We start from the raw sequence: 13,506 nt of genomic DNA, 5'->3' as shown, positions 1-13,506 counted from the left end.
CATCGATACTGATATTTAGGGTATCTATATCGATTTCAGGTTATCGATACTGAAAATAGCTTGGACATTTAGGGAAATTACTCAGTATCAATACTCTTATTTGGAGTATCGATACTACCCCGAGTACCGATACCAAAAATGGCATCGATGTTTGTAAAAAAATTAGTTGAGTATTGATACCCTTATATAGGGTATCAATACATTACCATAGTATCAATACTCCCTTGAGTATCGATACCAAAATAGGTCATTAAAATCCTAAATCCTAAAATGGTATCAATACTATCCTATAAGTATTAACACCCTCTAGATAATATCGATACTTCTTTAAAAGTATCGATACTTCCAGCTAGTCTATCTTATTGATCTTGGCTGCACGAAGAACGGTATCAGTAATGTTCTTGTAGTATAGATACCATTGCCTAGAAATACCATATTTTGGGAACAATGTAACTTAATCCTACCCATTTGCCCCCTTAAGGAATTAGTTGATGTTTAAGTCTTATGTAAGTGTATAAAGGTTCTAAAGAATTATTCTTTCATTCTTAAAAACACTTCTGACTAGAATCTACCATGAACATGCTTAATATTTCATAAACTTGTGCTTGCTAAGCAAATGCGCTTAATAACCCGTAAATGGTATAGGAAGGTTATGAATGTGTTACCTTGGTTCTCAGCTGTGAAAAAATGTCTCTAAATCTACAAAGGGCTAACTACTTTTTTCCTTTGGTTTTGGAACCTTCTTCAACTTCTCTCACTATATATAATATAACATGGAAAATGAGTTACTAACTTGTTTATGAGACTAAAATGAAGTTATGAACACTTTCTTAAACTCAAATCCACTAAAAGTGAGCTAGAAATCTCTAGTTTCCTAAACCCTCATTAAACCCTAAGGCTATTACGACCAAACTTTGAGAGTGAAGGCTTAAATGAAAGCTTGAGGTGAGGAGATCATGATTCTTATCTTGAAAAATCAGAAATGTGGTTGAAAGTTTACAAGATTCCACCTTCAACAAAGTTTGAAAGATGAAAAACTATGAGAATGTTGGGGATGAAGGTAAGGGACAAAGGAGACTAGAAATGGGAGAAAAAAAGAGTGGTAAGCCATATTACATCATCACCATTAAAACCAATCAACTTTTGGCTTAAAAGAGGGTATAATGTCTCTTTTAGTCATCTAATTTCCACTTAGATATTAAAATGGTTTCTATTTCTACCATTTGGTCCTAACACAAGCTCACTTCCATTCTTAACTTGGTCCAAGCTATTCTATAAGTTTATTAGGATCGTTTTATTATTCTCGAGTTAGCTCAAAACCACTAACTCAGAATTTAGAGCGTTATATATCTACATGTTTTATATATTTAAATAATTATATTTCTAAACATATATTATTGTTATTGACGTATATTTGTATTTTTTTATGTAGGAAAAATATATTTGACTTCAGAGAAACCAACAATTATCATTTATGAGACGAACGAAGTTTCGAAGAAATGAAATATATTTCTTTAGTTACATTTTCTTTATACTTTTATCATTTAAGTTTTATATTTGGATTATGCAAATTGAATTTTTAAACTTTATGTTTGAATTATGTAATTCAATTTCTTAAGTGTTTAAATTTGTTCGAATTTTAACTTTTCATAAAAATTAGAGTATTTTTTATTTGAAAAAAAGGAACCATGTACCCTATTACCCGAATCAGCAGGTACTCGACTTGCGGGTACGGGTCGAGTCATGGGATGATTTTTTGGTACTCGGATAGCTCAGGTATCCGATACTTCAGGTACCAAAAGTACATGTACATGGTTTTGAACACCCCTACGATTGTTCATCTCTTGTCATTTTATTTTCACACCGTAAAATGATATCCAAGCGACATAGAGATGACACATGCATCGGATCTTCACCAACGGACATGGAGCGGTGGAGGTGATGATCGAGAGAGTGGGAAAATATAAAACATAGTATTAATAAAATGTTAATTGATACTTAAATAGTGATTAAAAATTAATGAAAAGGCTATGTCACCATAGTGTTAGTGTTAGAGAATAAACAGTAGAGTGATAAAAAATTAATTTTTAAAGTTGAGTGATTAAATTGAAAATTTTAAACTTTAATGACTAAAATAAGAGTTAGAAAATAGTTGAGTGATGAGTAGTAGTTTGCCCTTTTTAAAAAAATTATAACTTTGAAGTTTAATTTTGTGAACTAGGAAAAGACTTTCGGAACCTCATAAACAAATATTTGATGATTTCTACTTTAGTTTTTATTTTTTTTAACTTCATTGATTGAATTTATATAAACTATTTAGCTTATGACATTAAATTTAATAAGTACTAGAAACTAAGGCAAGAGGTGAAATTTTTTTTTATTAAAAATATGAGAAACCAAATATATTAAATTAAGTGAAATGAAATCATATTAATCTTAGTGATTAAGGGGTGGTTAATATCTCTAAAATCTTGGATCTGAGTATCAACTACTATCAGAGTATTTGAGTGTTAATTGTTCGGTGATAGAATCTTTAAAATAAATACTTTTACTTATAATAATTCTAGATTAATAAAAAAATTAAGAGAGATAAAATGTTGATCTTATAGTTAAGAACTAGTGGATAAAACAGAAAATATAAACATCCTTATGATTTTATAGTTTATATACATGCACACATGTATATTCACTGATACACATATCTAAGATTATTCTATGACATATTAGTGGTGAGCTTATGTGTGTTAAAATATCATCTTGCATCTTATTTATATATCTTATCTTGTTTTATTCTTATATCTTTTATGTTTGTGTTACGGTTAATATTTAAAGTGGAGTTAACTTTCGAACGTTGAGAGAAAAATATTTTACGAAAAAATATTTATTAAAATTTATTCAATAAATAATCATAGATAGAGTAGTAAATTATTTATATTTGAATCCATCACTATTCTAAACAATAGTTTTTTGTTTATTTTACTTAAGATGTTATATAAAAGGATAAAAGATAAAAAATAATATAATAATGATTATGCTTAAAAAGAATATATTATCTTTTATCCATTGAATTAGTATCTTGTTAACTAATAGCATCGACTTAATCAAACTTTTAAATAGTACATATAAGGAAAATTCTATGGTGAACGTTGTACACCAGAATACACCACTAATGTGACACATCGAAATATATCACTAATTAAATTAATATAGGGTAAAATTACAAATGATCATTAAACTATGATAAAAAAAATTAGTCATTGAATTTTTAAAAATTATAAATAAACATTCAATTTTAAATTTTTTTACAAAATATAAGGATTGAACATTAACTATCATTAAGAAATGATGTAACATTTTAAATAAATAAATAAAAACATATCTTCTTGGGTCCTTGCTATAATATCAGAAAAATTATCAGCAAACAAATAAACATGATCGGCAAAGAAAAACAAACAACATCAAGATTTATGTGGAAAACTAAAAAGGAAAGAAATCACGAGTAGAGAAGAAGAATTTCATTAATATGAAAGAAGAAAATACAAGAGGATTTTAGTAAAAGAAAGGCTTGATATATACTCTTACCTTGATTACATCTAAATATAAAGTACAATCTACTAAAGTAAAGTGAATTTTCTACTTAAAAGAAAACAAAAAGTCTCTACATCTAATCATACTAGGTTTTTACTTTCTCCAATTAATTTAATTAATTTGTGTCACTTTGAATTCGAGTCAAACTTTAATAAATCTCCACTTTGACGTGAATTTAGAAAGTGCGAAGATTTTGATATAAAACACCCAAATTTGATGAGACACCTAAACTCAACAAAAAAACAATTTTTCACTTTAACGAACACATTCTCCACCTCTTTCACAACATCCCTCAAAGGGGTAATATTAAGTAATGAACATCGACCAAGTTCAAGTAATGCTCAAACTTGAATGTAGGGGTGGTTTGGTCATCATGTCTCCAAGATTGTCATGAGTGCTGACTTTGCGCACAATAATGTTATCTGGAGCAATTACATCACACATAAAGTTATAGCAAATATCAATATGTTTCGTCCGCTCATGAAACATTTGATATTTCGTTAAGAATATAGCACTTCGATTTTCACAAAACACCATATTGATCTAATGTTCTTCCCTAAGTTCACCAAAGAGTCATTTCAACCATATCACTTCGATTTGGTCAGGGAACGATTAATACTTTTTAAAATATTCAATTCAAAATCAATTAATTAACTGAATTAACCAAAATTATTAAATATGAAATATATTATATATATTAAATACATATTTTAAGTTCAAACTCATTAAGAATTAAAACAAATTATTTTTTAACCACACTAGACTCAACCTAATTAAATTTTAACCCAAATAAAAAACATTATTGAAAATTTTCAGTTAATTTGGTTAACCGACCGAAATAACCGAACTTTATTCAGTTTAGTTAATATTTAAAAAAAAATTGATTCGATTAACAATTAAAGAAAAAATTTCAGTTAATTTGATTAATGGAAATTCAGTTCGGTCGGTGGCCAAATTAACCATTTGAACACCTCTACTTTAACTGCAAAATCATACCCCGTAAATGATCTCTTCTTATCAATATCTCCCACAAAATCAGAACCAACATACCCACAACTCCATCTTTAGTTCGTTAAAACTGTAAGCAAACATCACTAGTACCGCGAAGATACCAAAAAGTCCATAGAACAACTTCCAATTTTCTTTACCGGGATCTGTCATGTATCTACTCACTAAACTAACTGCATACGCTAAGTTCGGACACATACAAACCATAACATGCATTAGAGATCCCACTGTACTAAAATATGGAACACGTGACATGTACTCTACCTCTGCATCTAATTTTGGTGAAAAATCCGATGAAAGTCTAAATGAGCTGCCAGCGGAGTGCATTAGAGATCCCACTCGCATATTATACCTATAAAGAACTTTTTCAATGTACCCCATTTAACTTAGGTATAATTTACATGCTTTTTTCTCTTCTAATTTCTATTCCAAGTATCTTCTTTGCTGGACCTAGATCTTTCATCATAAACTCTTTATTAAGTTAAATCTTCAACTATATAATCTATTTTTTATTATTGTAGCTATTAACATATCATCACAATAAATATATATATATGAACTATTTTTAAGTAAACACAAAAGTTACTTCGCTTAAACTTAACAGAAACCAGGAAAGAATCAAACCTCTTATACCATTGTCTAGGAGACTACTTAAGTTCATAAAGATATTTCTTTAGTGAATAGACACAGTCCACCTTTTCTGAGATCACAAAACCCTTCGGATGCCACGCTTAACTGCTTAAACTTAAGGTTTCTCATAGCAACTATTCTATGAAAAGCTCTAATGGAACTATGTTTTATCACCGGAGAAAACACATCAATAAATTCAATTTGTAGGATTTTTCAAAAACCCCTTTGTAACTAGTCTAGCCTTGTATCTAGGTTTTTCAACTCTCGGAATTCATTTCTTCTTTTTGTACACCCACTTACACTGAATTAATTGTTTTTAGCGGGGAAGTTTCACTACATTCCAAGTTTTATTCTTCTGAAGTGACTCTATTTCCTTTTGTATTGCGATCATCTACTTGTTTGAGTCTTTACAACTAACAACCTTTGAATAGGATGATGGCTCTTGGTTCGCATCAATGTATTCTACAACACTAAGAGCATATACGACTAGATCTATCTAAGTGTACCTTTATGACTACTTGATTTCTCTTCTAGGTCTATTTTTTGCAATAGATGCTAGTAGACCAAACTGTTGTGGATGAGTTCTATTCTTTGTGAGTGTGTTAGATACATAACACGTTTCAAACTGAATCTTCATCTTCTTCTGTGTGATCTCTGATTCATGTGAATTCTTAACAGTTTCACTAAGGGGTGACCCTCGCAACATAGCATATTGATCAAATATCATATCTCTACTAATAACTATCTTTCTAGTTTTGGGACACCATATTTATAGACTTTCACTCTTGATTTATATCCTATAAAGATGCACTTTATGGATCTATTCTCTAATTTACCATTTTTTACATGAACATGTGAAGGACAACTAAATATATTCAAATTAGAATAATCCACAGGCTTAATAGACCATACCTCTTGCGGAGTCTTTTTTTCAATAGCCATAGACCTAGACATGTTAATCAAAAAGCATGTTAGTGAAGCTGTGACCAATATTGGAGAGCATGTAGCGAACCCATGTCATTCTATTCTTCCATTTAATAACATCGTTTTGTTGTGGCGTATGACATACTATTATGTTTCTCACAATCCATTCTTTCTTGCATAGTATATTAAATTCTTTTGAACACAACTATAAACCATTATTAGTACGAAGACATTTAACCTATCTTCATGCCTATTTATCAATCATTGTCTTTCAACTCTTAAATATGGCCATCACATTACTTTTATACTTTAAGGTGAATGAGAAAATCTTTCTCGAATAGTCATCAATGATTGTCAACATGTATTTTGCACCTCCATGAGATGATACTCTATATGGTCCTCATAGATCATAATAAATGTATTCTAGGGTACCTTTTATATTGTGAATCCCTTTTGTAAAACATACTCTCATCTATTTTCTAAACACACAATGTTTGCAAAACTCTAGCTTACAAATTTATTAACAATCAAGGAGACCTCTTCTACTCAATTATGACATTCCAAGTTCGCTCATATTCCCCATGCTCATATGCTAAAGCTTGGTTAAATCTTCCATTGACAATACGGATGATGCAACAGTAACATAACCAGTAAACATAAATCCTTGAAAACGTACAATCTTTCATTCTTTTTCTTCTCCTTTATCACAACAAGAGAACCCTTGCTAACCTTTCAAAATCCACATTCAATAGAGTACTTGTACCCTTTTATGTCGAGACTACTTAGTGAAATTAGGTTACGCTTTAAATTTGAAATGTGGCTAAGGGTTCTGATAACGCTATCATGAATCTTGAATTTGATACTACCAATTCCTGTAATCTTACAAGACACATTATTAATCATCAATACAATACCTACTAACACAACTTCATAGGACATGTGATAGGTACAACCAAAGCCAAAGATTTACTCGCTCGTCTTCGTTGTTGTCAGAGGCCACTAGGAGTTCGCACTCAGTATCTTCTTGATCATATTCCATTATTGTCATAATCTTCTTAAAATCAAATCTCTAATACTAATTTTTTATAATATTAGAATGATTATCGACAAAGAAAAACAAAGAACACAAAGATTTATAAGAAACCCCAAAAAGGAAAAATCATGGGAAAATGAGAATAATTTAACTATATAAAAGAATAAAATACAATAGGATTTTGGTGAAAAAAGAACTTGATATTTAACCCTCACCCTTAGTATCTATTTATAGGGATAAATACTTGATTACAAAGGAAACTTATAAAACAGAAATCTACTTAAAGTAGGTTTTCTACATAAAAGAAAAATAAAGTTTCTATTTCTAATCAAACTATGTTTCTTACTTTTGTAATAACCTAATCCAATCCTACCCGAAATCCGAATTATTATAATGTCACATAGAACCACCTAAGTGGATAACCATTTTTTAAAAAAACATTTAACCAATTCAACATTCAGACATAACATAAATACCAAAATATAATATTGTTACAAAATATGAGGGAGCTCCCAAAAACAGTCTCCAAAAATATGAAAGTGTAAAACAGAGTTTACGACTCAAATAAATAACAAAGGTCTATGACATTACATGCCCACCGTAATACTCGAGACTTACTTTGTAAGATGAACAAGTCTAGAAATCTCAAATCTAGCGAAGAGCTTCTCGATGGGCAACTAAGAACCTACTCATGGAAACACATTACATACGCTAAGCTCATATGCTTAGTGACACACAAATAACCCTAATATACTACATGCGTCCTATATATAAGCATTCAAAAAGTATAGTTATGAACATTTGCTACATTACCCTAACAAATAAAGTAAGTAACATGGTGTAGCTCGGGGTCACTTAGCATCACGAAACTCACACCCTATTTTCTTACTAAAGAACCTTAAGCGAGACTTGGGTAACACAACATAAACATCTCCCTAACCTCGATCTGGGTCTAGGTCACATAGCATTGGTACCTCGCTCAACTAGTCTAATCCTATAGTACTCAGGATGTGTCTGGGTCATTTAGAATCAGCACAACATCCGACTAGCATTTAAAGTTCCCAAGTATTGGATTTGGATATATCCGGATAATCCCTTACTCAACTATATGAACGTCATACATAAGTAATCCAAGTGTCCTTAATGTTTTCCCAAGTGTCAAGTAAGGCATAAGTCTTAAGGAATCTTACCTCATAATAATCTTATGTTATCACAAAACTATTAAGGTTCCCACTTGCAAGCTTATTTGAAAGGTTTATCTTCATCACACCCCATAGTTTCATCCATCTAATTCAAGCTAGGCTTATAGCCCTAAAATGGTATTGATACTCCTTCTTGGGTAATGGTACTCCCCTCTTGTGGTATCAATACCTCCCTGGGTATCGGTACCAAAATTTACATTTGATGTTTTTGGAAATACCTCAGTATTGATACCCTGCTGGGAGTATCAATACTCTACCCTAGGTATCGATACTCTTATGAGTATCGATACGAAAATGGCCTACTGGAATCTAATTAAGTCCCTAAGTATTGATAACACATAAGCAGTATCGATACTCTCCTTATAACCCTTTGGTTTTTGTCCTTTCACGACATGGCGTATCGGTACTATTCTTGCATTACTTTTACCCTCTGCCTAGAAAACTCTATTTCACTCATTTAAAAATTTTCAAAACACTCCTAAAGTTTCCCTAAGGCCCTCAAATATTGTTTAAAGATTATTTAGTAATTACACGAAAGGTTATTACTTTATACATAAATAACATTAATCCCCCGTTTTCATGTTTTGAACCCCCAAGTGCACACAAATGGCTCATACACACATACAAGCATCAAGACCACACATGCTGACCAACAAGCACCACTTTCTCTTTCCCCTATTTTTGGAGCCTTCACCCACTTCCCTTACTAGAACAAACAATGGAAATGAGTTATTAATTCATCTAGGAGCTTAAGAAAGGTAAGGATGAGATTCCTAAAGCTTAGGAATGATTTAGAGCTTCCCATAATCTCTAAATCACAAAACCCTTCTTAAACCCAACTATGGATACTATGGCCAAACTCTAAGGTTGTGAGCTCAAATTGTAGCTCTAAGGAGGAGGATTTCAAAACCTACCTTCACCAATTCAAATAAAGAAGAATGAACTATAAAAATGTCTTATTTGCTAGTTTCCACTTGAGAAAGAATGCAGAAGAAGAAGGATGGAAGACAATAAAGAAAAAGAGGATTTTTTTTACGTGGGTGACTTCATTCCCATTAAAGATTTTCAGCTTTTAAAAACAAGAGGGTAAATTGTTTTGGTTCTTCTTAGTTTAACTCTAAATCAAAAATACCCTTTTTAACACTAATTGGGCCTCCACCTAAACCCAATCACTTTATTAATGGACATGGGTTTCTGACAGGCTTAATGTGTTTATTTAATTCTCTCTCGGTTAGCACGAAACATCTAACACAGAAATTGGGGCGTTACAACTTTACCCAATTAATTTAATTAATTTGTGTCACTTTGAATTTAAGTCAAACTCTAACAAATCCATTACTTGTTAGGAATTTAAGAGCAAAAAAATAACCAAAGCGATATCAACATAAAATAAGACATGCACAAGAGACAAAATTTAATGTGGTTCGACCTTGCCTACCACTATGGACAAGATGAACAAAAATACACTATAAACGTAGAGAAAACGAAGAGTAAAAATACATGAAATCACAAGTATCCCAAACTTGGTATAGATACCAAAATTCGGTAAAGATACCAAAATCCGATATATCCCAAAACACTCTTCCAACTTCCCTAAAAACTATCACTGCAACATAAGCCCCAAGAGTTATAAAGATTCCAAAAAGAGTTACATCTCTCCAAAATAATTCTCTTTCTCATTACCCTAAAGGCTAAGACATTATCTCTATTTGTGAAGTCAAATACTTGGCCACCTACATTATTAAATAAACTTAATTGACAAGTACTCTTTAACCGCTCATAGGAGGAACTTCATGGGGGTTAGAGGAGTCTTGGCCTCCGCCAACTATTTTTTAAGTATTAATTAATATTAAAATATATAAATATTTGAAAAATAAATAAGGAAAATTTATCGGACTCCCCACAATTAAAAAATTGTATTTATAAAAAATAAAAATATTTAACCTTGTTCTAATAAATTCTTAGTTCCTAAACCACTATAACTATAATAAAATTTAACTTAATCACCAATTATAATTTAGGTCAAAATATAATAGTCCTTTCTTTTGAAATTGTTTCTAATATTTTTAACTAAAAATTTAAACAAAATCTATTTTTTAAAAATATATAAATTCCACAATTTATTTTTAAAATTATGAATATATTTTAAAATTTAAACTTATTAAAAAAATTAAATAGTTAAATCACTTTGCTTAAAAAATAATTTTGTTCTGATCATTGAAATTATTGGATGTCGAAAATTATAAATTATACAAATTTAATCATAAATAATAAATAAAAATATTTATAAAATTTGATGAATTAACAAACTTATAAATTTATAATTTCAAAAATCAAATTTGAATTTCTATATATTTTTAAAAAAAATGTTTTTAGAATTATTAGTTAGAAATGTTGAAAATTTATCAAAAATGAATTTTCATTTACAATTGTGGGTAAATAAGATTATTTGATTAATTTAATATATACCACTTCAGCCCTTAATGACAGTTAAAAATGGTGTATCAATTTTTTAAATTATAAAATTTAATATCTATTATATAACTTTTGAAAATTTAATATCTAAAAAGATTATTTTAGCATAATTTAGTGGTCATCTAAAAAATTTATCCTACATAATTAGTGGATTAATCATGGAGTAATCTTTAATTTTTTTTAATATTTACATAATATAGATAATATAATTTATGGTGTATTTTGATGTGTCATGTTGATTATAACTCGTCATATATAATATATTTTCTTTCATTTTGATTTATGGTTCATACGTCAATATGTCGTGATTATTTAAGTTGAAATGAATTTTATCTTTATTTAATTTTATTTAGATTTTAAATTTTTGTAGCATAAGTTAACAAAGATTTAAAGGGAAATAAAGATATATGCATTTTAAGGTTTTAAGTTCAACTACTATTATTTGTGGGGTTATTCTATTTCTTTCAAGAAGTGTGAGTTTACTAGTTATATTGAAGTTGCCCATATGTATTTATTAGTTTGATCATTTAGCTACTTCTTAAACGGTATATACAAATGTTATATTTGATTAAAATATAAATTATTTTACAACTTTAACTTCTTTATAAAAAATATTCTATATATATTAAAATTTTGTGTAAATTTAAAAAAAAAATACTAAAATCTAATAGTGATTTAGTAGATTAGGATGATTTATTCCTTCTCGGTGACTATGCTTCGAGTGACTATGTATATAAGGGGTGAAAAAAGGATTCAGATTGTTTAGGATGTTAAAGCAACCTAAATTTATCTACAAAGATTTTTAAGAACAACTGTAGACGTTTAGACACTAATTTCATTCGAGTCAGGGTATCAACATCATCATAGGAATTCTCGCATTCAATATTTCAAGTATAATATTTATTCATTTTAGTTGAGCATGTATTATTCATAAGACCTTATCTAGTGATTTAATTATTCAGACTCATTTGATTTATTATGAGTGTTTTGTATAATTAATTTAAATCGTGGAGTTTAATTTTTGCAAACTATTTCAATTCATGTATATATTATTGATTAATCAGATTTCAGTTATCTTGTTTAATTTTGAATAAATTTTATAGGTTGAATTAATGACCTAAATATTATATTCTTGGACATATTGATTTTTTTTTTTGTTACAATAGGACGACCACTGGACAATCAGTGGGTTAAATCATAAGCTAATATAGCTTTGTCTATCATGAGAATATTCTGGACTTCATTCAGAGGTTATTGAAAACACAACAGGTCAAGGAAACCATTTCTTCCAATACGAGCAAGTGCATCAGCTAAAGCATTCGTTTCTCGTTGGATATAGGTTATTTTAACACATTGTTGCTGGTCGATAAGACCTCGAATTCGTCTTATCATATCATTCTCATAAGCTTGCCTTGGATAGTTCAACTTCCTTGCTGTCTCACTATTATCCATTTCCACAATAATGTATCTGTGGCCAAGATTCCAAGCAATACTTGGTCCGTCGAGCACCGTCCAAAGCTTGGCCTAGGGCTGTAAATGAGACGAGACAGATCACGAGCTACTCGAGATCGAATCGATCAAGGCTCGATAAATACTCGGATCGAATGGACTCGACTCGAGCTCGACTCGATTTCTTAACGAGCTGAAACGAGCTACTCGATATTCGACTCGAAAAGCTCGTAAGCAGCTCGAAAAAAATGTTATATTATAATTTTAGATTTTTTAAAATTACATTATTAAAAATACATTATTGATAATTATAAAAATTTAAAAATTTATTAAAAATTCTATAATACAACTAAGACATCTCATCTCTTCTAATTATGTGATAGGGTTTATAGTTTAGGGTTTAGGGTTTAGGGTTTAAGATTCATGATTTATGGTTTATGGTTTAATTTATACACAACTACTTAAAGAAGACAATCCTAAATAGGGACTAAATTATTACCTAAACTAAAGTGTGCTTACACGATAAATGCATGCATATGAATGAAATGCAAATGCACATACATTAAGATGAAACGATATAAAATTAAACCTACTATTAATAACTTAAACTCATATTTTAAAAATGCCATGAAGGACCAAAACAATATAAAACTAAAAATTGGCATACAAAGTAGAAATTACTCATTAAATTAAACAAGCCAACTAAGGGATTACAATGTCAAATAATTAAAATTACAAGACACAATTGAAAACAAGCACAAATTGAAGGAACACTAAAGCAAGATATCTAGGGTAAAAACTCTTACCCTAATTCATTTCCCCCTAATTCATTTCTCCCTCAAAACATTCCATGGCTAAAACTTCCCCCCTCGCCGTTCTCTTTTCAAACCTCGTCCACTCGCACAGCCCTAGCAGAAACCCACAGCCACCGTGGCCTAAACGCTCCCCCAAGACTTCGAGCGACAAAGGCTAGCTCCTATCGACGAGAATGTAAGGTTTTACTTACTGTTCTCTGGCCACTGCTAGTTTTTCTTTCTTTTTCTCGCAACAAAAATCAATAACCCAGATTGAAAATTGAATCCTTTGTTTAGCAGTCTCTTTTATAATAAAGAGAGTTTTCTTAGCAGTCTCATTAAAGTTCCGATCCAAGCTCATTAAAGTTCCGATCCAAGCTCATTAAAGTTTTCTATCTTTTAT

The sequence above is a fragment of the Hibiscus syriacus genome, unplaced genomic scaffold (assembly GCF_006381635.1).
Source record: "Hibiscus syriacus cultivar Baekdansim isolate YM2019G1 unplaced genomic scaffold, ASM638163v2 tig00110118_pilon, whole genome shotgun sequence".
NCBI classification, from domain to species: domain Eukaryota; kingdom Viridiplantae; phylum Streptophyta; class Magnoliopsida; order Malvales; family Malvaceae; genus Hibiscus; species Hibiscus syriacus.
This window is presented reverse-complemented; position numbering follows the sequence as displayed.